At 26.9% G+C, this 25,239-nt stretch overlaps 2 long non-coding RNA genes across 2 annotated transcripts in view; both read right to left on the reverse strand.

Annotated features, from left to right (window-relative positions):
* LOC126267583 (uncharacterized) overlaps positions 1–25,239 on the reverse strand; it is a 142,981-nt gene that overhangs the window by 10,117 nt on the left and 107,625 nt on the right. The gene's annotated exons all lie outside the window — the stretch shown is intronic.
* Positions 778–17,672, reverse strand: LOC126267574 (uncharacterized). The gene is made up of 2 exons (XR_007549032.1): positions 16,930–17,672; positions 778–1,336 (listed from the first exon to the last, which is right to left on the reverse strand). It is a non-coding gene; the product is annotated as an uncharacterized LOC126267574 (long non-coding RNA).

Below are 25,239 nucleotides of genomic sequence, written 5' to 3' on the forward strand. Positions count from 1 at the left end.
AATTCTAGTATATTCAGCTAAAAAATTAAAGTAAAACCACCCGCACCATACTCAATATTAAATTCTGAAACTAACTCAGATTCCCCTTCAGCAAAATCAAAAGGAGTACGATTGGTTTCAGCTAAGCAAGAAGCAAAACAAGCTAAAGCTAAAGGAAAAGAAATAATAATAAATCAACAATAAAGCTGATAGTTTATAAAATCAAACATATTAAAACTACCAATTAAAATAATTAAAGACAATAAAATTAAAGCTAAACTAACTTCATAAGAAATTGTTTGAGCAACAGAACGAAGAGAACCTAATAATGAATAATTTGAATTAGAAGATCAACCAGCAATTATAACAGTATAAACACCTAATCTAGTACAACATAAAAAAATAAAAATCCATAAGAAAAAGAACACATATAAGTTAAATAAGGAAAAATTACTCAAACGGCTAAAGAAATCATTAAATTAAAAACAGGGGAAAAATAATAAAGTAGGTAATTAGATATAATAGAAATTGGCTGCTCCTTACAAATTAACTTAATAGCATCTCTAAATGGCTGAGGAATTCCAACAAAACCTACCTTATTTGGACCCTTTCGAATCTGAATATAACCTAAAACCTTACGCTCTAATAAAGTTAAAAAGGCAACACTAATTAAAACACAAATAACCAATAAAAGAAAATTCAAAATAAATATAAATAAATCATAAAGTATCAATACTATTTATAGAAAAAATCTACATAAATGAATTCTAAATTCAACACATTAATCTGTCAAAATAGTAAATAAATTAATATTAATCAATATAACAAAAAATATTTTAACCATATGGTCCTTTCGTACTAATATGGATTAACAATCTTAGGATAGAAACCGACCTGGCTCACGCTGGTCTGAACTCAGATCATGTAAGAATTTAAAGGTCGAACAGACCTAATCATTGGGCTCCTGCACCCAAAATTTTTCTTAATCCAACATCGAGGTCGCAATCTGCTTTGTCGATATGAGCTCTCAAAAACAATTACGCTGTTATCCCTAAGGTAACTTAATCTTATGATCATAAATTATGGATCAAAATAACAAACATAAATAAATGATATAATAATGAAGAGTTTATCTATTCTTCATGTCACCCCAACAAAACATCATCATTAAATATAGAAAGACAAACAAAAAACTATATAAAAGTAAAATGTCAAGCTCTATAGGGTCTTCTCGTCCTAAAGAAGAATTTAAGCCTTTTGACTCAAAAGTTAAATTCAAAAATTTATTAAGAGACAGTTGATTTCTCGTCAAGCCATTCATTCCAGCCACTAATTAAGAGACTAATGATTATGCTACCTTTGCACGGTCAAATTACCGCGGCTCTTTAAAAATACGCTCAGTGAGCAGGCCAGACCTCAAAATATAAACAAGAGGACATGTTTTTGATAAACAGGCGGAAATCAATTTTGCCTAGTTCCTTATAATAAGTTCACAAGGTAAAAATTTCATACAAATAAATATACTAATTCTATCATTATTACAAAAATTTTAAAATTAAATTAATAATCTTCATAAAAAACCTAAAATATTTATAAAATCAAAATAAAAAATAATGAACTAAAACGTAATCTTAAAGATAGCTGGTTTAAAGCTTACTATTATATTTCTATAAAATAAGTTATAGGTTATTAACTTCAAAGCTTATCCCTTAAAGAATAAATAAGTTAATATTTTTACTTAAAAAATTAAATAAAAACAAATAACTTTAAAAAATTAAATTTTTTCTTAAGAAACTAGATATCTTGGGAAACGATTAACATCTCATTTCTATAAATAATTTAATAATAATTATGATACATTAACTATAAATTATTTATAAATCAACCCAAATCGAGACAAGTAAAATAAATACTAAAATTTTGATAAACCCTGATACAAAAGGTACAATAAATAAAATCTACTTAAAAAAATTTAAAATAATATTTCATAAAACACTTACATTACCAATAAACTATAATTTAAAAAATTAATTCTATAAAATATACTAAGACAAAAATACAATAAAATTATTTATATTAAATAATTAAATATACAAAAAATAAATATAATAAAATAAATAATCAAGACATCCTGATTTGCACAGAAAAATTTTCAGTGTAAATGAAACACTTTACTAATAAGTTATATCTTGAAACTCTTCCTAGATACACTTTCCAGTACATCTACTATGTTACGACTTATCTCATCTAAATTGAAGCTACTTTAAAATAAAATAGAATAATCAATAATGAGAGCGACGGGCGATGTGTACACATCTCAGAGCCAATATCAGTTAAATTAAATAAATTAAATTACTATCAAATCCACCTTCATTAACAGTATTTCACTATCAAATCCGTTATAAACAAAAATCTATTGTAACCCACCTCCTCTTAACTATAAGCTGCACCTTGACCTGAAATATTTTATAATTATAAATCTTGAGAATTATAACTCTAAAAAGATTCTCTGATAATGGAGATATACAAACAAATAAATTAAGTAGAGTAAATCGTGTATTATCAATCATGGGGTAGGTTCCTCTGAATGGAATGAGATACCGCCAAATTCTTTGGGTTTAAAGACCTTAACTAATAGTACCCTGGTAAATATAATTAACATTTAAAATAATAGGGTATCTAATCCTAGTTTATTATTTAAATTTCACAGATTCATAAAAAGGGCCACAAATAAATTTTAACATTTCACCTTACAAATTTATATTTCAACCCTAATAATATAAACAACTGTTTTAACCAATAATATTCACTTGTATCAATCGTATAACCGCGGCTGCTGGCACGAATTATGCCGATACTAAATCAATTGCTAAATCCAAAATCACTTGATAATTAAATCAAATTACTGCAAAAAGAACATTTAGTCTAACAAAACTTACATATAATACAAAGAAAAAGTGAATAAACAAGCAAGAATAAAACTTTTAAAAATAAAAAATAAGAAAATTTTAAATCTATTAATTCAGGAAAAAATAAAAGATTCAAATATTTAAAGAAAAAAAAAGAAAAAAACCACAAACATTAACAAAAAAAAGAAACTCCCCTATGTATGACCACAACAACTTCTCTATTATATATAATTAAAGATTAATATGGAACATGTATAGCAATAAATGTATTATATTCTTTCTTATTTAATCTTTCTTTTCACTAATAAATAAAGAAAGATTAAATAATATAATAAATATATTTTATACAATTATGTAATTTAATATAATATGTTATTAATATGAATTCTTTTTTTTATATTAAGTTAACTTCATATATATTAGTTAAATAATCTAATTATAGATAATTTACATAATTATATTATTATAATTAATATAATTATTTATATTAATTATAATATTTTATATTTAAATTAATAATTTTATTTATTATATCCAATTATAATAATATTAAATATTAAATTACATATTATTATATATATTATATTATAATAACCTATTTTAAGCTAAAAACATAAGTAGCTATAATCCTAGGTAAATAATTGCATTAAAATAATCAATTGAAAATGGTAAGATGAACTTATAATACTTTAATTTCAATTAAATGTAATATATTAATATAAATTATTTATTATATATATATATATATAAAAAATAAAATGAGCAGGATAAATTAATCCTAATTAAACAAAATAATACATAAAAGAATTTCAAAAAAAAACTTTCGATTTATATATTAAATAAATGAAGTGCCTGATTAAAGGGTTACCTTGATAGGGTAAATAAAGTAAATAAAATTACCTTCATTAAAATTACATAAGATAGAATTAAACTACCTCCTTTAGTATCAAAAACTAACGTGCATCATACACCTTAATGTAAAAAGGTAAGCTAAACAAGCTAATGGGTTCATACCCCATTTATAGAGGTATCAATCCTCTCCTTTTTAATGACCAACAACTCTACAAAACTTCTCTTCCTATCAACATAATGATAGGAATGATCCTGTCCATTTCATCAAATTCCTGATTTGGGGTTTGAATAGGACTTGAGATCAACTTACTTTCATTTATTCCGCTCCTAACAAGAAATAAAAATATAATAATAAATGAATCATCAATTAAATATTTTATTGTCCAAGCAATAGCATCGACAATATTAATATTTTCAATTTTGCTGATTCAAATAAAATATCCCATGGGATGGGAAACAGAATTTATCCCATCAATAATAATTAGATCTAGACTATTATTAAAGATTGGAGCTGCACCTTTCCATTTCTGATTTCCAGAAGTTATAGGAGCATCAAGATGAAATAATTGTTTAACATTAATAACATGACAAAAAATCGCCCCAATAATGGTCTTATCTTATTGTATTCAATTAAGAACTTTTATTTGAACAATTATTATCTTAAGAATTATTATTGGGGCAATAGGAGGTTTAAATCAAACATCCTTACGACAACTTTTAGCATATTCATCAATCAGACATCTAGGTTGAATAATTAGATCATTAACAGTCAGAGAAAACATCTGAGAACTATACTTCATTATTTACTCACTATTAAGATTAATTATAGTTTTATTATTTAAGCAAATAAATTTATTTTTCATAAATCAAATTTATTCAGCCAGAAATATAAAAACCGAAATTAAATTCATAATATTCTTATCTTTATTATCTTTAGGTGGACTACCACCATTCCTTGGATTCTTACCAAAATGAATTGTAATACAATCATTAATAGAAAACAATATAACAACTATTATAACTATTATAGTTGTATTAACTACAATTACACTCTACTACTATATACGTATTAGATTCTCAGCTTTAATTATATCATACACAGAAAATTCGTGATCTATAAAGATAAAGTCCCAAAAATCAAGAATCATTCTTCCTATAACAGTAATAATTTCAACAATAGGATTGATTTCAACATCAACCTTAATTTCATTATACTAAGGACTTAAGTTAATCAAACTAATAACCTTCAAAGTTATAATTAAAAGAATAATCTTTTAGGCCTTAGTAAAATTTTACACCTCTAGAATTGCAGTCTAGAATCATAATTGAATATAAGACCTAAATATGATAAGAGAGAAAACATCTCATAAGTAGATTTACAGTGTACCACCTAAAATTCAGCCATCTTACCGCAAAAATGATTATTCTCAACAAACCATAAGGACATTGGTACTTTATACTTCATATTTGGAGCATGAGCAGGAATAGTAGGAACATCAATAAGAATACTTATTCGTGCTGAACTTGGCCAACCCGGATCTCTAATTGGGGATGACCAGATTTATAATGTTATTATTACAGCTCACGCATTCGTAATAATTTTCTTTATAGTAATACCTATTATAATTGGTGGATTTGGTAATTGACTTGTTCCACTAATAATTGGTGCACCAGATATAGCATTTCCACGAATAAATAATATAAGTTTTTGATTACTACCACCTTCACTAACCCTTCTTCTTACATCTTCTATAGTAGATAATGGTGCTGGTACAGGATGAACAGTTTACCCTCCTCTAGCAGGAGCTATTGCACACGGGGGTGCATCTGTAGATCTAGCTATTTTTTCACTGCACTTAGCAGGTGTATCATCTATTCTTGGTGCAGTGAATTTCATTACAACAGCAATTAATATACGATCAGAAAGTATAACTTTAGATCAAACACCTTTATTTGTATGATCTGTAGCTATTACAGCATTACTTCTCCTTCTTTCACTTCCAGTTTTAGCAGGAGCTATTACTATATTATTAACAGATCGAAATTTAAATACATCATTCTTTGACCCTGCAGGAGGGGGTGACCCAATTCTATATCAACATCTATTTTGATTCTTTGGACACCCAGAAGTTTATATTTTAATTCTACCGGGGTTCGGAATTATTTCACATATTGTATGTCAAGAAAGAGGAAAAATTGAATCATTTGGAACATTAGGTATAATTTATGCTATACTATCAATTGGACTAATAGGATTTATTGTATGAGCACATCATATATTTACAGTAGGAATGGATGTTGACACACGAGCGTATTTTACATCAGCAACAATAATTATTGCTGTACCTACAGTAATTAAGGTATTTAGATGATTAGCTACATTATATGGAACTAAATTCAAGTTCAATCCACCATTATTATGAGCTCTAGGATTTATTTTCCTATTTACAATTGGTGGATTAACAGGATTAGTATTAGCAAATTCATCACTTGTTATTGTATTACATGATACATATTATGTAGTAGCCCACTTTCATTATGTATTATCTATAGGAGCAGTATTTGCAATTATAGGAGGTGTCATTCAATGATATCCACTATTTACAGGATTAACTATAAATAATACATGATTAAAAATCCAATTTACAATTATATTCATTGGAGTAAATTTAACATTCTTTCCTCAACACTTCCTAGGATTAGCAGGAATACCTCGACGATACTCTGACTACCCAGACGCATATACATCATGAAACGTAGTATCAAGAATTGGGTCTACAATTTCTATTGTAGGAATCATTATATTCATTGTAATTATATGAGAAAGAATGATTACAAACCGAGCAATTATATTTAGAGCTAACATAAGAAGATCAACAGAATGACTACAAAATAACCCTCCTGCAGAACATAGTTACTCAGAATTACCATTAATCTCTAGATTCTAATATGGCAGATTAGTGCAGTAGATTTAAGCTCTACAATCAAAGGTTTGACCTTTTATTAGAAAATATTTATTAATGGCAACATGATCAAATTTATCTCTTCAAGATGGAGCTTCACCATTAATGGAGCAATTATCATTCTTTCATGATCATACTATGGTCATATTATTATTAATTACAGTAATTGTAGGTTATGCCCTAAGTTATATATTATTTATTGCCTATACTAACCGTAATATACTTCATGGACATTTAATTGAAACAATCTGAACAGCTTTACCAGCAATTACATTAATTTTTATTGCCCTTCTATCATTACGACTATTATATTTACTTGATGATTCAGTAGATGCAATAATTACAATTAAAACCATTGGACGACAATGATATTGAAGATATGAATATTCAGACTTCATAGACGTAGAATTTGACACTTATATAACACCAGAACAAGACCTAGAAAATGATGGATTCCGACTACTAGATGTAGATAACCGAACAATCCTACCAATAAATACAGAAGTACGAGTATTAACAAGAGCATCAGATGTTCTACACTCATGAGCAGTTCCTGCATTAGGGGTTAAAATTGATGCAACGCCAGGTCGGTGAAATCAAGGAACATTCACAATAAATCGACCTGGATTATTCTTTGGACAATGCTCAGAAATCTGTGGAGCAAACCACAGATTTATACCAATTGTAATTGAAAGAACTTCAGTAAATTTATTTATTAAGTGATTATCTAACATAATTTAAGGTGTTAGTTAAAATAAATAACATTAGAGTGTCAATCTAAAGTAACTAAAAAAAATTAGTACACCTTGAAATTCATCAGATGACTGAAAGTAAGTAATGGTCTCTTAAACCAAATAATAGTAAATTAACGACTACTTCTGATGGGGAAATTATATCCAAATCCCTCAAATATCCCCTCTTATATGATTCTCACTATTCATTATATTTTCAGCTACATTAATCTTGTTTAATCAAATAAACTTCTTCTCATTTAAACCTAACCTTATTAAAAGAGCAGAAAAAGGAACAATTGAAATAAAAAACTTAAATTGAAAATGATAACAAATCTATTCTCAACATTTGACCCATCAACTAACATCTTTAATTTATCATTAAATTGAACTAGAACATTTCTAGGATTATTATTAATCCCATCACTATTTTGACTTACACCATCACGAATTAACATTATCTGAAATAAACTAAATTTAACCTTACATAATGAATTTAAAACACTTCTTGGACCAAAATCATTTAATGGAACAACATTCATTTTCATCTCAATTTTTATTATAATATTATTTAACAATTTCATAGGATTATTCCCTTATATTTTTACTAGAACAAGACATTTAGCATTAACATTTGCAATTGCCCTACCTATATGGCTAAGATTTATATTATTTGGATGAATTAACCATACTAATCATATATTTACACACCTTGTACCACAAGGTACACCGCCTGCATTAATATCATTTATAGTACTAATTGAAACAATTAGTAATGTTATTCGACCAGGTACATTAGCAGTACGGTTGGCAGCAAATATAATTGCAGGACACTTATTATTAACCTTATTAGGAAACACAGGACCATCTATAGCAATAAACTTAATCTCATTACTAATTATTGGACAAATACTTCTATTAATTATAGAATCAGCAGTAGCAATAATTCAAGCCTATGTTTTCTCAATTCTAAGAACTCTATATTCTAGAGAAGTATATTAAACCTATGTTAACAACTCACTCAAACCACCCATTCCACTTAGTAGACTATAGACCTTGACCATTAACAGGAGCAATTGGAGCAATAGTCCTAGTATCAGGACTAGCAAAATGATTCCACCTATTTAATATTAACTTATTCATAATTGGATTTGGAATTACCCTACTAACTATAATTCAATGATGACGAGATGTAGTACGAGAAGGAACATATCAAGGATTACATACAGGATTTGTATCAATTGGATTACGATGAGGAATAATTTTATTTATTGCATCAGAGGTATTATTTTTCGTTTCTTTTTTTTGAGCATTCTTTAGAAGAAGATTAGCACCAACAATTGAACTAGGAATACTATGACCTCCAATAGGAATTCAACCCTTTAACCCTATACAAATTCCATTACTTAATACAGCTATTCTTTTAGCATCAGGAGTAACAGTAACATGAGCACATCATAGTTTAATGGAATCTAATCATACTCAAGCACTACAAGGATTATTCTTCACAGTGTTATTAGGACTATACTTTACAATACTTCAAGCATATGAATATTGAGAAGCACCTTTTACCATTGCAGATGCAGTTTATGGATCAACATTCTTTGTTGCAACAGGATTCCATGGTTTACACGTAATTATTGGAACAATCTTTTTATCAACTTGTCTACTTCGACACTCAATAAATCAATTTTCACCAAGACATCACTTTGGATTTGAAGCAGCAGCATGATACTGACACTTCGTAGATGTAGTATGATTATTCTTATATATCTCTATTTATTGATGAGGTAGATAATTGTTTTTCTATTATAAATAGTGCATTTGACTTCCAATCAGAAAGCTTGATATAAATCAAGAAAAACAATTCTAATTCTATCAACAAGAGTTTTCATTAGATTTATTATTCCAATAATTGTTATAATCCTGGCAACAACACTATCAAAAAAATTAATTAATGATCGAGAAAAAAGATCACCATTTGAATGTGGGTTTGATCCAAAAAGATCAGCACGAATACCATTCTCAATACGATTCTTCCTAATCGCAGTAATCTTTTTAATTTTTGATGTAGAAATTGCACTAATTCTACCAATTGTAATTATTTTTAAAACTTCAGACATTATAATCTGAACGGTATCAACAATATTTTTTATTCTAGTTCTATTAGGAGGACTATACCATGAATGAAACCAAGGAGCATTACAATGAGCAGAATAAAGGGTTGTAGTTAAATATAACATTTGGGTTGCATTCAAAAAGTATTGATATTATCAATCAACCTTAAATAGAATAAGAAGCGAAATATTGCAGTCAGTTTCGACCTGGAAGATTGGTATGTACTACCCTTATTCTTATTAATTGAAGCCAAAAAGAGGCGTATTACTGTTAATAATATAATTGAACTATAATAGTTCCAATTAAGGAAATGTAAAGCCAATATGAAAGCTGCTAACTTTTTATATTAGCGGTTAAACTCCGTTAACATTTCTAAAATTTATATAGTTTAAATAAAACATTACATTTTCACTGTAAAAATAATAGATCTATATTTATAAATACTTAAAAGTAAAAATACTTCCTTAACATCTTCAGTGTCACGCTCTAATTATAAGCTATTTAAGTAAACGAAAAACAATATTACCAAAATAAATATTCAAAAAATAAAAGTTAAAAGATAAATCTTGAAATTAGAATCATATCAACCTTGAATATAACCAATTAAATAAATAAATAATCTATATAAACCTTGACCACCAAGTAATTCACCTCAACCATAATCAAATGACTTAGATGAATAATAACCTATTTTTAAAGGAATATATCTAATAAACTTAGTTGAAAGAAAAGGTATAAATCATATAGAACCAGCAAATCTAACAAAAGAAAGTATACTTAAAGAAAATAAATTATGAGAAAAATCAAAATTAGAAATAAGATAACCTAAATAAGCACCTAAAATAACAACTGTAATAGTTAAAAACTTTAAATAATAAGGTAAAGCAATCACATGAGGAATAGGAAAAATTAATCAAGATAAAAGACTACCACCAAAAACAGCAACAAACAATAGACCAATTATTCCAAATGAAATATAATAACCCTTATCATCAAAAGAAAATCTAGAATAAAAATTATTATCACCAGATATTGAATAATAAAACAAACGAAAAGAATAAGAAGCAGTTAAACCAGTAGAAAAAAATAAAGAAAAAAATTAAACAATTAATTCATCTTTAACAAACCATCTCAAGAATTAAATCCTTTGAATAAAATCCTGCTAAAAAAGGTATTCCACACAAAGATAAACTAGAAACATTAAAACAAACTGAAGTTAAAGGTATGAAATTAACAATTGATCCTATAAAACGAATATCCTGAGAATCCTTCAAATTATGAATTATTGAACCTGCACATATAAATAATAATGCCTTAAATAAAGCATGAGCCAATAAATGAAAAAATGCAAGCTTTGGATAACCTATAGCCAAAATTCTTATTATTAAACCAAGTTGTCTTAAAGTAGAAAGAGCAATAATCTTCTTTAAATCAAACTCAAAATTAGCGCCCAATCCAGCCATAAATATAGTTATACAACCAATTAAAAGTAAAAATCAACCACAATTATAAGTATCCAATATTGGTCTAAAACGAATTAATAAATAAACACCAGCAGTAACAAGAGTAGAAGAATGAACTAAAGCAGAAACAGGAGTAGGAGCTGCTATAGCAGCAGGAATTCATGAAGAGAAAGGAATCTGAGCTCTCTTAGTTATAGCTGCTAAAACAATTAATATAGTAATGAGCTTTATTTCAAAAGAATTAGAAATAAAATCATAATAATAAATATAATTTCAACCACCAAAATTTAACATTCATGCAATAGAAATTAAAATAGCAACATCACCAATACGATTAGAAAGTGCAGTTAATATACCAGCACTATAAGATTTTACATTTTGATAATAAATAACTAAACAATAAGAAACTAAACCTAAACCATCTCAACCTAATAAAATTCTAATTAAATTAGGACTAATAATTAAAAAACCTATAGAAAAAATAAATATTAAAACAATAATAATAAAACGATTTATATTCTTTTCACCAGATATATAATCCTCTCTATAATAAATAACCAAAGAAGAAATATATATAACAAAAGATATAAAAATAAGAGATATTCAATCCAAAATTAAAGTTATAACAACTATAGAACCATTTAAATTGAAAAGCTCTCACTCAACAAAAACTCTATAATCAATTATTAAATAATAAATACCTAAAATAAAAATTATAGTTCTCGAAATAAACAAAGAAAAAAAACTCAAAGAACAAATAGAAAATAAATTCACGGCCTAAGATGAAAAACTTCATATCATTGATTCCACAAAACAATATTTTTAATTAAAATACTTAAGCAAACTAAACAAAGAAATATTCACCCTTTAAACAGAGAATATTTAAAGGCAATCAATGTAAAAGTAAAAGATGATATTCACGAAAATAACCAAGAGAACAAGTATAAACACCAGAATAATAATTCCCATGCTGAGAATAAGAATATATATACAAAGTATAAACAGCTCTAAAAAAAGATAAAAAAATCAAAGCAAAGAATCTAAAAGAAGATCAAGATATAATTCTATTTAATAATCTAATTTCACCTACCAAATTTAAAGAAGGAGGAGCAGCCATATTTGATGATCTTAAAAGAAATCATCATAAAGCCATTCTTGGCATCAAATTAATTATACCCTTGTTAATTAATAATCTTCGTCTACCTAAACGTTCATAAATAATATTAGATAAACAAAATAAACCAGAAGAACATAAACCATGACCAACCATTAGAGAAAGAGAACCTACACAACCTCATCAATTCATAGTCATCAATCCACCAATAACCATTCTTATATGAGCAACAGAAGAATATGCAATTAAAGACTTTAAATCAACCTGACGAAAACAAATAAATCTTACAATAACACCCCCAGATAAACCTAAAGACAATCAAAAATAATTAAACTTTAAACCCAAATAAGAAATAACCTTTATAACACGAAAAATACCATAACCACCTAACTTTAATAAAACACCAGCAAGAATTATTCTACCTGAAATAGGGGCCTCTACATGAGCCTTAGGAAGTCATAAATGAACCAAAAACATAGGTATCTTAACTAAAAAAGCCAAAATTATAAATACATAAAACATAAAATAATAAGAACCAAAATCAACCAGTAAAGGAAAATATAAAGTATTAGAAAAATCATAAACCTTAAATAAAACTAATAATAAAGGTAATCTAGCAACCAAAGTATAAAAAATTAAATAAACACCAGCCTGCAAACGCTCAGGTTGATAACCCCAACCCAAAATTAAAAGTAAAGTAGGAACTAATCTAGCCTCAAAAAAAATATAAAAAGAAAGAAGACTTAATCTAGCAAATGAACAATAAAGCATAATTATTAAAATCAAAACCATAAAAACAAAAAAATTAGAATGATATGAACTTAAATAAACTGAACCTCTAGCAGTGATTATTAAAGAACAAATCCAAAAACTAAGTAAAATTAAACTAAAAGAAAAATAATCAATACCAAAATAATATCTAATTATATTCAAATCAGCATATGAATAAACACAAATTATAAAAACAAAACCCGACAGAAACATTAAAGAATGAACCAACCATCAACAATTATTTAATAAACAAAGAGGGATCAAAAAAATAGTTATAAATAAATACTTTAACATAAAGATAAACCAAAAGAATTAAAAAAATCATTACCATGAGAACGAATTATTGAAACTAAAATAGAAAGACCTAAAGCACCCTCACAAACAGAAAAAACTAAAAAAATAACAGGAAAAAAATAATCATAATCAAACTCAATAAGAAAAACAATAACTAACATAAATAAAGAAAGAACAATATATTCTAATCTCAAAAGAACCATTAATAAATGTTTACGTTTAGAAGAAAAAACATAAACACCAGCAAAATAAATCAATAAAGAAGTAAAAATAGAGAATATAAACATTAGTTTTAATAGTTTAAAAAAAAAACGCCGGTCTTGTAAACCGGAAATAAGTCCAGCCCCCACTTTTAAAACTTCAGAGGTGGAAAAGCTTCCATCATCGGTCCCCAAAACCGGTATTTTAAATAAACTAACCCCTGAAATGATCAAAATAATAATTATATCATTATCAAATGTAATAAATATTAATTTTATTAAATTAAGACACCCAATATCAATAATGCTTTTTATTATCCTTCAAATAACAGGAACAATAATAGAAAGATATTGATTATCATATATTTTATTTTTAACATTTCTTGGTGGTATACTAGTATTATTTATTTACATTACAAGAATTGCATCAAACGAAATATTTCAGCCTAAATCAATCACTATAATTATTACATTAATAATGTGAGTATTTATCATATTAATATTAACTATTCTAGATATATCTATATTTATAGACTTTTTCAAAAACACCGAAACTATAAATATTGATAATTCAATCAATTATCAAGAAATAACAATATCTTTAGAAAAATTATATAATAGAACAACATTCATTATTACAATAATAATAATAATTTATTTATTTTTAGCACTACTAGCAGTTGTTAAAATCACCAATATTAATCAGGGACCTATTCGTAAAATAAGATAATTACTAATGAATAAACCCTTAGGATTAAGACATCCTTTAATTAAAATTATTAATAACTCTTTAATTGACTTACCTGCCCCAACAAATATTTCATTTTGATGAAATTTTGGATCCCTATTAGGGTTATGTTTGGTAATTCAAATCGTAACTGGACTATTTTTAGCTATACATTATACATCAAATATTGAAATAGCATTCAGTAGTGTAGTACACATCTGCCGAGACGTAAATAATGGTTGAATTATCCGAACCTTACACGCAAATGGAGCATCTATATTTTTTATTTGTATTTACTTACATGTAGGACGGGGAATTTACTATGGATCTTATATATATATACATACCTGAATAATTGGTACAGTGATTTTATTTTTAGTTATAGCAACTGCATTTATAGGATATGTCTTACCCTGAGGCCAAATATCTTTTTGAGGTACAACAGTAATTACTAATTTATTATCAGCAATCCCATACTTAGGAACAGATTTAGTCCAATGAGTATGAGGAGGATTCGCTGTTGATAATGCAACATTAAATCGATTCTTCACATTCCATTTTGTATTACCATTTATTATTGCTGCTATAGCAGCAATTCATTTATTTTTTCTTCACCAAACAGGATCTAATAATCCTCTTGGACTAAATGGAGATATTGAAAAAATTCCATTCCATCCATACTTTACCTTTAAGGATTCTATTACATTTGTAATAATAACATCATTATTAATTATACTATGTTTAATTAATCCTTACCTATTAGGAGATCCAGATAACTTTGTACCTGCCAACCCATTAGTAACACCAGTTCACATTCAACCAGAATGATATTTCCTATTTGCATATGCAATTCTACGATCTATCCCTAATAAGTTAGGAGGTGTTATTGCATTATTTTTATCAATTAGAATCTTAATAATTTTACCATTTTATAATAAAACACCATTCCGAGGCATTCAATTTTACCCTATTAATCAAATTTTATTCTGAATTATAGTAGTTGTTGTATGCTTACTAACGTGAATTGGTAAACGACCTGTTGAAGAACCTTATATTATAACAGGTCAAATCTTAACAATTATTTACTTCACATATTTCTTAATTAATGTCCATGTCGCAAACGCATGAGATAAATTAATTAAGGAATAAAGTTAATTAGCTTAGGAAAAGCATATGTTTTGAAAACATAAAATTAGAAGTTTAACTCTTCTATTAACTTTTCTCAAAAAATTTCACTAAACAAATGAGATAAATAAAATCTTTAAACCAACAAAGAAAATAAAAAAATTCAAAGATAAAGGTAAAAAACTTTTTCAAGCTAAGTACATTAATTTATCATAACGGAACCGTGGTAATGTTCCACGAACCCAAATAAAACCAAAAGATATAATAGCAAGCTTAATAAAAAATATAAAAGAATAAAAATCACCGCCCAAAAAAATTAAAGCCAATAACATTCTTATGAAGACAATTCTAGTATATTCAGCTAAAAAAATTAAAGTAAAACCACCCGCACCATACTCAATATTAAGTCCTGAAACTAACTCAGATTCCCCTTCAGCAAAATCAAAAGGAGTACGATTAGTTTCAGCTAAGCAAGAAGCAAAAGAAAGCTAAAGCTAAGGGAAAAGAAATAATAATAAATCAACAATAAAGCTGATAGTTTATAAAATCAAACATATTAAAAATACCAATTAAAATAATTAAAGACAATAAAATTAAAGCTAAACTAACTTCATAAGAAATTGTTTGAGCAACAGAACGAAGAGAACCTAATAATGAATAATTTGAATTAGAAGATCAACCAGCAATTATAACAGTATAAACACCTAATCTAGTACAACATAAAAAAAATAAAAATCCATAAGAAAAAGAACACATATAAGTTAAATAAGGAAAAATTACTCAAACGGCTAAAGAAATCATTAAATTAAAAACAGGGGAAAAATAATAAAGTAGGTAATTAGATATAATAGGAATTGGCTGCTCCTTACAAATTAACTTAATAGCATCTCTAAATGGCTGAGGAATTCCAACAAAACCTACCTTATTTGGACCCTTTCGAATCTGAATATAACCTAAAACCTTACGCTCTAATAAAGTTAAAAAGGCAACACTAATTAAAACACAAATAACCAATAAAAGAAAATTCAAAATAAATATAAATAAATCATAAAGTATCAATACTATTTGTAGAAAAAATCTACATAAATGAATTCTAAATTCAACACATTAATCTGTCAAAATAGTAAATAAATTAATATTAATCAATATAACAAAAAATATTTTAACCATATGGTCCTTTCGTACTAATATGGATTAACAATCTTAGGATAGAAACCGACCTGGCTCACGCCGGTCTGAACTCAGATCATGTAAGAATTTAAAGGTCGAACAGACCTAATCATTGGGCTCCTGCACCCAAAATTTTTCTTAATCCAACATCGAGGTCGCAATCTGCTTTGTCGATATGAGCTCTCAAAAACAATTACGCTGTTATCCCTAAGGTAACTTAATCTTATGATCATAAATTATGGATCAAAATAACAAACATAAATAAATGATATAATAATGAAGAGTTTATCTATTCTTCATGTCACCCCAACAAAACATCATCATTAAATATAGAAAGACAAACAAAAAACTATATAAAAGTAAAATGTCAAGCTCTATAGGGTCTTCTCGTCCTAAAGAAGAATTTAAGCCTTTTGACTCAAAAGTTAAATTCAAAAATTTATTAAGAGACAGTTGATTTCTTGTCAAGCCATTCATTCCAGCCACTAATTAAGAGACTAATGATTATGCTACCTTTGCACGGTCAAAATACCGCGGCTCTTTAAAAATACGCTCAGTGAGCAGGCCAGACCTCAAAATATAAACAAGAGGACATGTTTTTGATAAACAGGCGGAAATCAATTTTGCCTAGTTCCTTATAATAAGTTCACAAGGTAAAAATTTCATACAAATAAATATACTAATTCTATCATTATTACAAAAATTTTAAAATTAAATTAATAATCTTAATAAAAAACCTAAAATATTTATAAAATCAAAATAAAAAATAATGAACTAAAACGTAATCTTAAAGATAGCTGGTTTAAAGCTTACTATTATATTTCTATAAAATAAATTATAGGTTATTAACTTCAAAGCTTATCCCTTAAAGAATAAATAAGTTAATATTTTTACTTAAAAAATTAAATAAAAACAAATAACTTTAAAAAATTAAATTTTTTCTTAAGAAACTAGATATCTTGGGAAACGATTAACATCTCATTTCTATAAATAATTTAATAATAATTATGATACATTAACTATAAATTATTTATAAATCACCCCAAATCGAGACAAGTAAAATAAATACTAAAATTTTGATAAACCCTGATACAAAAGGTACAATAAATAAAATCTACTTAAAAAAATTTAAAATAATATTTCATAAAACACTTACATTACCAATAAACTATAATTTAAAAAATCAATTCTATAAAATATACTGAGACAAAAATACAATAAAATTATTTATATTAAATAATTAAATAAACAAAAAAAAATATAATAAAATAAATAATCAAGATATCCTGATTTGCACAGAAAAATTTTCAGTGTAAATGAAACACTTTACTAATAAGTTATATCTTGAAACTCTTCCTAGATACACTTTCCAGTACATCTACTATGTTACGACTTATCTCATCTAAATTGAAGCTACTTTAAAATAAAATAGAATAATCAATAATGAGAGCGACGGGCGATGTGTACACATCTCAGAGCCAATATCAGTTAAATTAAATAATTTAAATTACTATCAAATCCACCTTCATTAACAGTATTTCACTATCAAATCCGTTATAAACAAAAATCTATTGTAACCCACCTCCTCTTAACTATAAGCTGCACCTTGACCTGAAATATTTTATAATTATAAATCTTGAGAATTATAACTCTAAAAAGATTCTCTGATAACGGAGATATACAAACAAATAAATTAAGTAGAGTAAATCGTGTATTATCAATCATGGGGTAGGTTCCTCTGAATGGAATGAGATACCGCCAAATTCTTTGGGTTTAAAGACCTTAACTAATAGTACCCTGGTAAATATAATTAACATTTAAAATAATAGGGTATCTAATCCTAGTTTATTATTTAAATTTCACAGATTCATAAAAAGGGCCACAAATAAATTTTAACATTTCACCTTACAAATTTATATTTCAACCCTAATAATATAAACAACTGTTTTAACCAATAATATTCACTTGTATCAATCGTATAACCGCGGCTGCTGGCACGAATTATGCCGATACTAAATCAATTGCTAAATCCAAAATCACTTGATAATTAAATCAAATTACTGCAAAAAGAACATTTAGTCTAACAAAACTTACATATAATACAAAGAAAAAGTGAATAAACAAGCAAGAATAAAACTTTTAAAAATAAAAAATAAGAAAATTTTAAATCTATTAATTCAGGAAAAAATAAAAGATTGAAATATTTAAAGAAAAAAAAAGAAAAAAACCACAAACATTAACAAAAAAAAAAGAAACGCCCCTATGTATGACCACAACAACTTCTCTATTATATATAAATAAAGATTAATATGGAACATGTATAGCAATAAATATATTATATTCTTTCTTATTTAATCTTTCTTTTCACTAATAAATAAAGAAAGATTAAATAATATAATAAATATATTTTATACAATTATGTAATTTAATATAATATGTTATTAATATGAATTCTTTTTTTATATTATGTTAACTTTCATATATATTAGTTAAATAAACTAATTATAGATAATTTACTTAATTATATTATTATAATTAATATAATTATTTATATTAATTAAAATATTTTATATTTAAATTAATAATTTTATTTATTATATCCAATTATAATAATATTAAATATTAAATTACATATTATTATATATATTATATTATAATAACCTATTTTAAGCTAAAAACATAAGTAGCTATAATCCTAGGTAAATAATTGCATTAAAATAATCAATTGATAATGGTAAGATGAACTTATAATACTTTAATTTCAATTAAATGTAATATATTAATATAAATTATTTATTATATATATATATATATATATAAATAAAATGAGCAGGATAAATTAATCCTAATTAAACAAAATAATACATAAAAGAATTTCAAAAAAAAACTTTCTATTTTTATATTAAATAAATGAAGTGCCTGATTAAAGGGTTACCTTGATAGGGTAAATAAAGTAAATAAAATTACCTTCATTAAAATTACATAAGATAGAATTAAACTACCTCCTTTAGTATCAAAAACTAACGTGCATCATACACCTTAATGTAAAAAGGTAAGCTAAACAAGCTAATGGGTTCATACCCCATTTATAGAGGTATCAATCCTCTCCTTTTTAATGACCAACAACTCTACAAAACTTCTCTTCCTATCAACATTAATGATAGGAACGATCCTGTCCATTTCATCAAATTCCTGATTTGGGGTTTGAATAGGACTTGAGATCAACTTACTTTCATTTATTCCGCTCGTAACAAGAAATAAAAATATAATAATAAATGAATCATCAATTAAATATTTTATTGTCCAAGCAATAGCATCGACAATATTATTATTTTCAATTTTGCTGATTCAAATAAAATATCCCATGGGATGGGAAACAGAATTTATCCCATCAATAATAATTAGATCTAGACTATTATTAAAGATTGGAGGTGCACCTTTCCATTTCTGATTTCCAGAAGTTATAGGAGCATCAAGAAGAAATAATTGTTTAACATTAATAACATGACAAAAAATCGCCCCAATAATGGTCTTATCTTATTGTATTCAATTAAGAACTTTTATTTGAACAATTATTATCTTAAGAATTATTATTGGGGCAATAGGAGGTTTAAATCAAACATCCTTACGACAACTTTTAGCATATTCATCAATCAGACATCTAGGTTGAATAATTAGATCATTAACAGTCAGAGAAAACATCTGAGAACTATACTTCATTATTTACTCACTATTAAGATTAATTATAGTTTTATTATTTAAGCAAATAAATTTATTTTTCATAAATCAAATTTATTCAGCCAGAAATATAAAAACCGAAATTAAATTCATAATATTCTTATCTTTATTATCTTTAGGTGGACTACCACCATTCCTTGGATTCTTACCAAAATGAATTGTAATACAATCATTAATAGAAAACAATATAACAACTATTATAACTATTATAGTTGTATTTACTACAATTACACTCTACTACTATATACGTATTAGATTCTCAGCTCTAATTATATCATACACAGAAAATTCGTGATCTATAAAGATAAAGTCCCAAAAATCAAGAATCATTCTTCCTATAACAGTAATAATTTCAACAATAGGATTGATTTCAACATCAACCTTAATTTCATTATACTAAGGACTTAAGTTAATCAAACTAATAACCTTCAAAGTTATAATTAAAAGAATAATCTTTTAGGCCTTAGTAAAATTTTACACCTCTAGAATTGCAGTCTAGAATCATAATTGAATATAAGACCTAAATATGATAAGAGAGAAAACATCTCATAAGTAGATTTACAGTGTACCACCTAAAATTCAGCCATCTTACCGCAAAAATGATTATTCTCAACAAACCATAAGGACATTGGTACTTTATACTTCATATTTGGAGCATGAGCAGGAATAGTAGGAACATCAATAAGAATACTTATTCGTGCTGAACTTGGCCAACCCGGATCTCTAATTGGGGATGACCAGATTTATAATGTTATTATTACAGCTCACGCATTTGTATTAATTTTCTTTATAGTAATACCTATTATAATTGGTGGATTTGGTAATTGACTTGTTCCACTAATAATTGGTGCACCAGATATAGCATTTCCACGAATAAATAATATAAGTTTTTGATTACTACCACCTTCACTAACCCTTCTTCTTACATCTTCTATAGTAGATAATGGTGCTGGTACAGGATGAACAGTTTACCCTCCTCTAGCAGGAGCTATTGCACACGGGGGTGCATCTGTAGATCTAGCTATTTTTTCACTGCACTTAGCAGGTGTATCATCTATTCTTGGTGCAGTGAATTTCATTACAACAGCAATTAATATACGATCAGAAAGTATAACTTTAGATCAAACACCTTTATTTGTATGATCTGTAGCTATTACAGCATTACTTCTCCTTCTTTCACTTCCAGTTTTAGCAGGAGCTATTACTATATTATTAACAGATCGAAATTTAAATACATCATTCTTTGACCCTGCAGGAGGGGGTGACCCAAGTATATATCAACATCTATTTTGATTCTTTGGACACCCAGAAGTTTATATTTTAATTCTACCTGGGTTCGGAATTATTTCACATATTGTATGTCAAGAAAGAGGAAAAATTGAATCATTTGGAACATTAGGTATAATTTATGCTATACTATCAATTGGACTAATAGGATTTATTGTATGAGCACATCATATATTTACAGTAGGAATGGATGTTGACACACGAGCATATTTTACATCAGCAACAATAATTATTGCTGTACCTACAGGAATTAAGGTATTTAGATGATTAGCTACATTATATGGAACTAAATTCAAGTTCAATCCACCATTATTATGAGCTCTAGGATTTATTTTCCTATTTACAATTGGTGGATTAACAGGATTAGTATTAGCAAATTCATCACTTGTTATTGTATTACATGATACATATTATGTAGTAGCCCACTTTCATTATGTATTATCTATAGGAGCAGTATTTGCAATTATAGGAGGTGTCATTCAATGATATCCACTATTTACAGGATTAACTATAAATAATACATGATTAAAAATCCAATTTACAATTATATTCATTGGAGTAAATTTAACATTCTTTCCTCAACACTTCCTAGGATTAGCAGGAATACCTCGACGATACTCTGACTACCCAGACGCATATACATCATGAAACGTAGTATCACGAATTGGGTCTACAATTTCTATTGTAGGAATCATTATATTCATTGTAATTATATGAGAAAGAATGATTACAAACCGAGCAATTATATTTAGAGCTAACATAAGAAGATCAACAGAATGACTACAAAATAACCCTCCTGCAGAACATAGTTACTCAGAATTACCATTAATCTCTAGATTCTAATATGGCAGATTAGTGCAGTAGATTTAAGCTCTACAAATAAAGGTTTGACCTTTTATTAGAAAATATTTATTAATGGCAACATGATCAAATTTATCTCTTCAAGATGGAGCTTCACCATTAATGGAGCAATTATCATTCTTTCATGATCATACTATGGTCGTATTATTATTAATTACAGTAATTGTAGGTTATGCCCTAAGTTATATATTATTTATTGCCTATACTAACCGTAATATACTTCATGGACATTTAATTGAAACAATCTGAACAGCTTTACCAGCAATTACATTAATTTTTATTGCCCTTCCATCATTACGACTATTATATTTACTTGATGATTCAGTAGATGCAATAATTACAATTAAAACCATTGGACGACAATGATATTGAAGATATGAATATTCAGACTTCATAGACGTAGAATTTGACACTTATATAACACCAGAACAAGACCTAGAAAATGATGGATTCCGACTACTAGATGTAGATAACCGAACAATCCTACCAATAAATACAGAAGTACGAGTATTAACAAGAGCATCAGATGTTCTACACTCATGAGCAGTTCCTGCATTAGGGGTTAAAATTGATGCAACGCCAGGTCGGTTAAATCAAGGAACATTCACAATAAATCGACCTGGATTATTCTTTGGACAATGCTCAGAAATCTGTGGAGCAAACCACAGATTTATACCAATTGTAATTGAAAGAACTTCAGTAAATTTATTTATTAAGTGATTATCTAAGATAATTTAAGGAGTTAGTTAAAATAAATAACATTAGAGTGTCAATCTAAAGTACTAAAAAAAATTAGTACACCTTGAAATTCATCAGATGACTGAAAGTAAGTAATGGTCTCTTAAACCAAATAATAGTAAATTAACGACTACTTCTGATGGGGAAATTATATCCAAATCCCTCAAATATCCCCTCTTATATGATTCTCACTATTCATTATATTTTCAGCTACATTAATCTTGTTTAATCAAATAAACTTCTTCTCATTTAAACCTAACCTTATTAAAAGAGCAGAAAAAGGAACAATTGAAATAAAAAACTTAAATTGAAAATGATAACAAATCTATTCTCAACATTTGACCCATCAACTAACATCTTTAATTTATCATTAAATTGAACTAGAACATTTCTAGGATTATTATTAATCCCATCACTATTTTGACTTACACCATCACGAATTAACATTATCTGAAATAAACTAAATTTAACCTTACATAATGAATTTAAAACACTTCTTGGACCAAAATCATTTAATTGAACCACATTCATTTTCATCTCAATTTTTATTATAATATTATTTAACAATTTCATAGGATTATTCCCTTATATTTTTACTAGAACAAGACATTTAGCATTAACATTTGCAATTGCCCTACCTATATGGCTAAGATTTATATTATTTGGATGAATTAACCATACTAATCATATATTTACACACCTTGTACCACAAGGTACACCACCTGCATTAATATCATTTATAGTACTAATTGAAACAATTAGTAATGTTATTCGACCAGGTACATTAGCAGTACGGTTGGCAGCAAATATAATTGCAGGACACTTATTATTAACCTTATTAGGAAACACAGGACCATCTATAGCAATAAACTTAATCTCATTACTAATTGTTGGACAAATACTTCTATTAATTCTAAAATCAGCAGTAGCAATAATTCAAGCCTATGTTTTCTCAATTCTAAGAACTCTATATTCTAGAGAAGTATATTAAACCTATGTTAACAACTCACTCAAACCACCCATTCCACTTAGTAGACTATAGACCTTGACCATTAACAGGAGCAATTGGAGCAATAGTCCTAGTATCAGGACTAGCAAAATGATTCCACCTATTTAATATTAACTTATTCATAATTGGATTTGGAATTACCCTACTAACTATAATTCAATGATGACGAGATGTAGTATGAGAAGGAACATATCAAGGATTACATACAGGATTTGTATCAATTGGATTACGATGAGGAATAATTTTGTTTATTGCATCAGAGGTATTATTTTTCGTTTCTTTTTTTTGAGCATTCTTTAGAAGAAGATTAGCACCAACAATTGAACTAGGAATACTATGACCTCCAATAGGAATTCAACCCTTTAACCCTATACAAATTCCATTACTTAATACAGCTATTCTTTTAGCATCAGGAGTAACAGTAACATGAGCACATCATAGTTTAATGGAATCTAATCATACTCAAGCACTACAAGGATTATTCTTCACAGTGTTATTAGGACTATACTTTACAATACTTCAAGCATATGAATATTGAGAAGCACCTTTTACCATTGCAGATGCAGTTTATGGATCAACATTCTTTGTTGCAACAGGATTCCATGGTTTACACGTAATTATTGGAACAATCTTTTTATCAACATGTCTACTTCGACACTCAATAAATCAATTTTCACCAAGACATCACTTTGGATTTGAAGCAGCAGCATGATACTGACACTTCGTAGACGTAGTATGATTATTCTTATATATCTCTATTTATTGATGAGGTAGATAATTGTTTTTCTAGTATAAATAGTACATTTGACTTCCAATCAGAAAGCTTGATATAAATCAAGAAAAACAATTCTAATTCTATCAACAAGAGTTTTCATTAGATTTATTATTCCAATAATTGTTATAATCCTGGCAACAACACTATCAAAAAAATTAATTAATGATCGAGAAAAAAGATCACCATTTGAATGTGGGCTTGATCCAAAAAGATCAGCACGAATACCATTCTCAATATGATTCTTCCTAATCGCAGTAATCTTTTTAATTTTTGATGTAGAAATTGCACTAATTCTACCAATTGTAATTATTTTTAAAACTTCAGACATTATAATCTGAACAGTATCAACAATATTTTTTATTCTAGTTCTATTAGGAGGACTATACCATGAATGAAACCAAGGAGCATTACAATG

This window comes from Schistocerca gregaria, chromosome 4 (genome assembly GCF_023897955.1).
Source record: "Schistocerca gregaria isolate iqSchGreg1 chromosome 4, iqSchGreg1.2, whole genome shotgun sequence".
NCBI classification, from domain to species: Eukaryota; Metazoa; Arthropoda; class Insecta; order Orthoptera; family Acrididae; genus Schistocerca; species Schistocerca gregaria.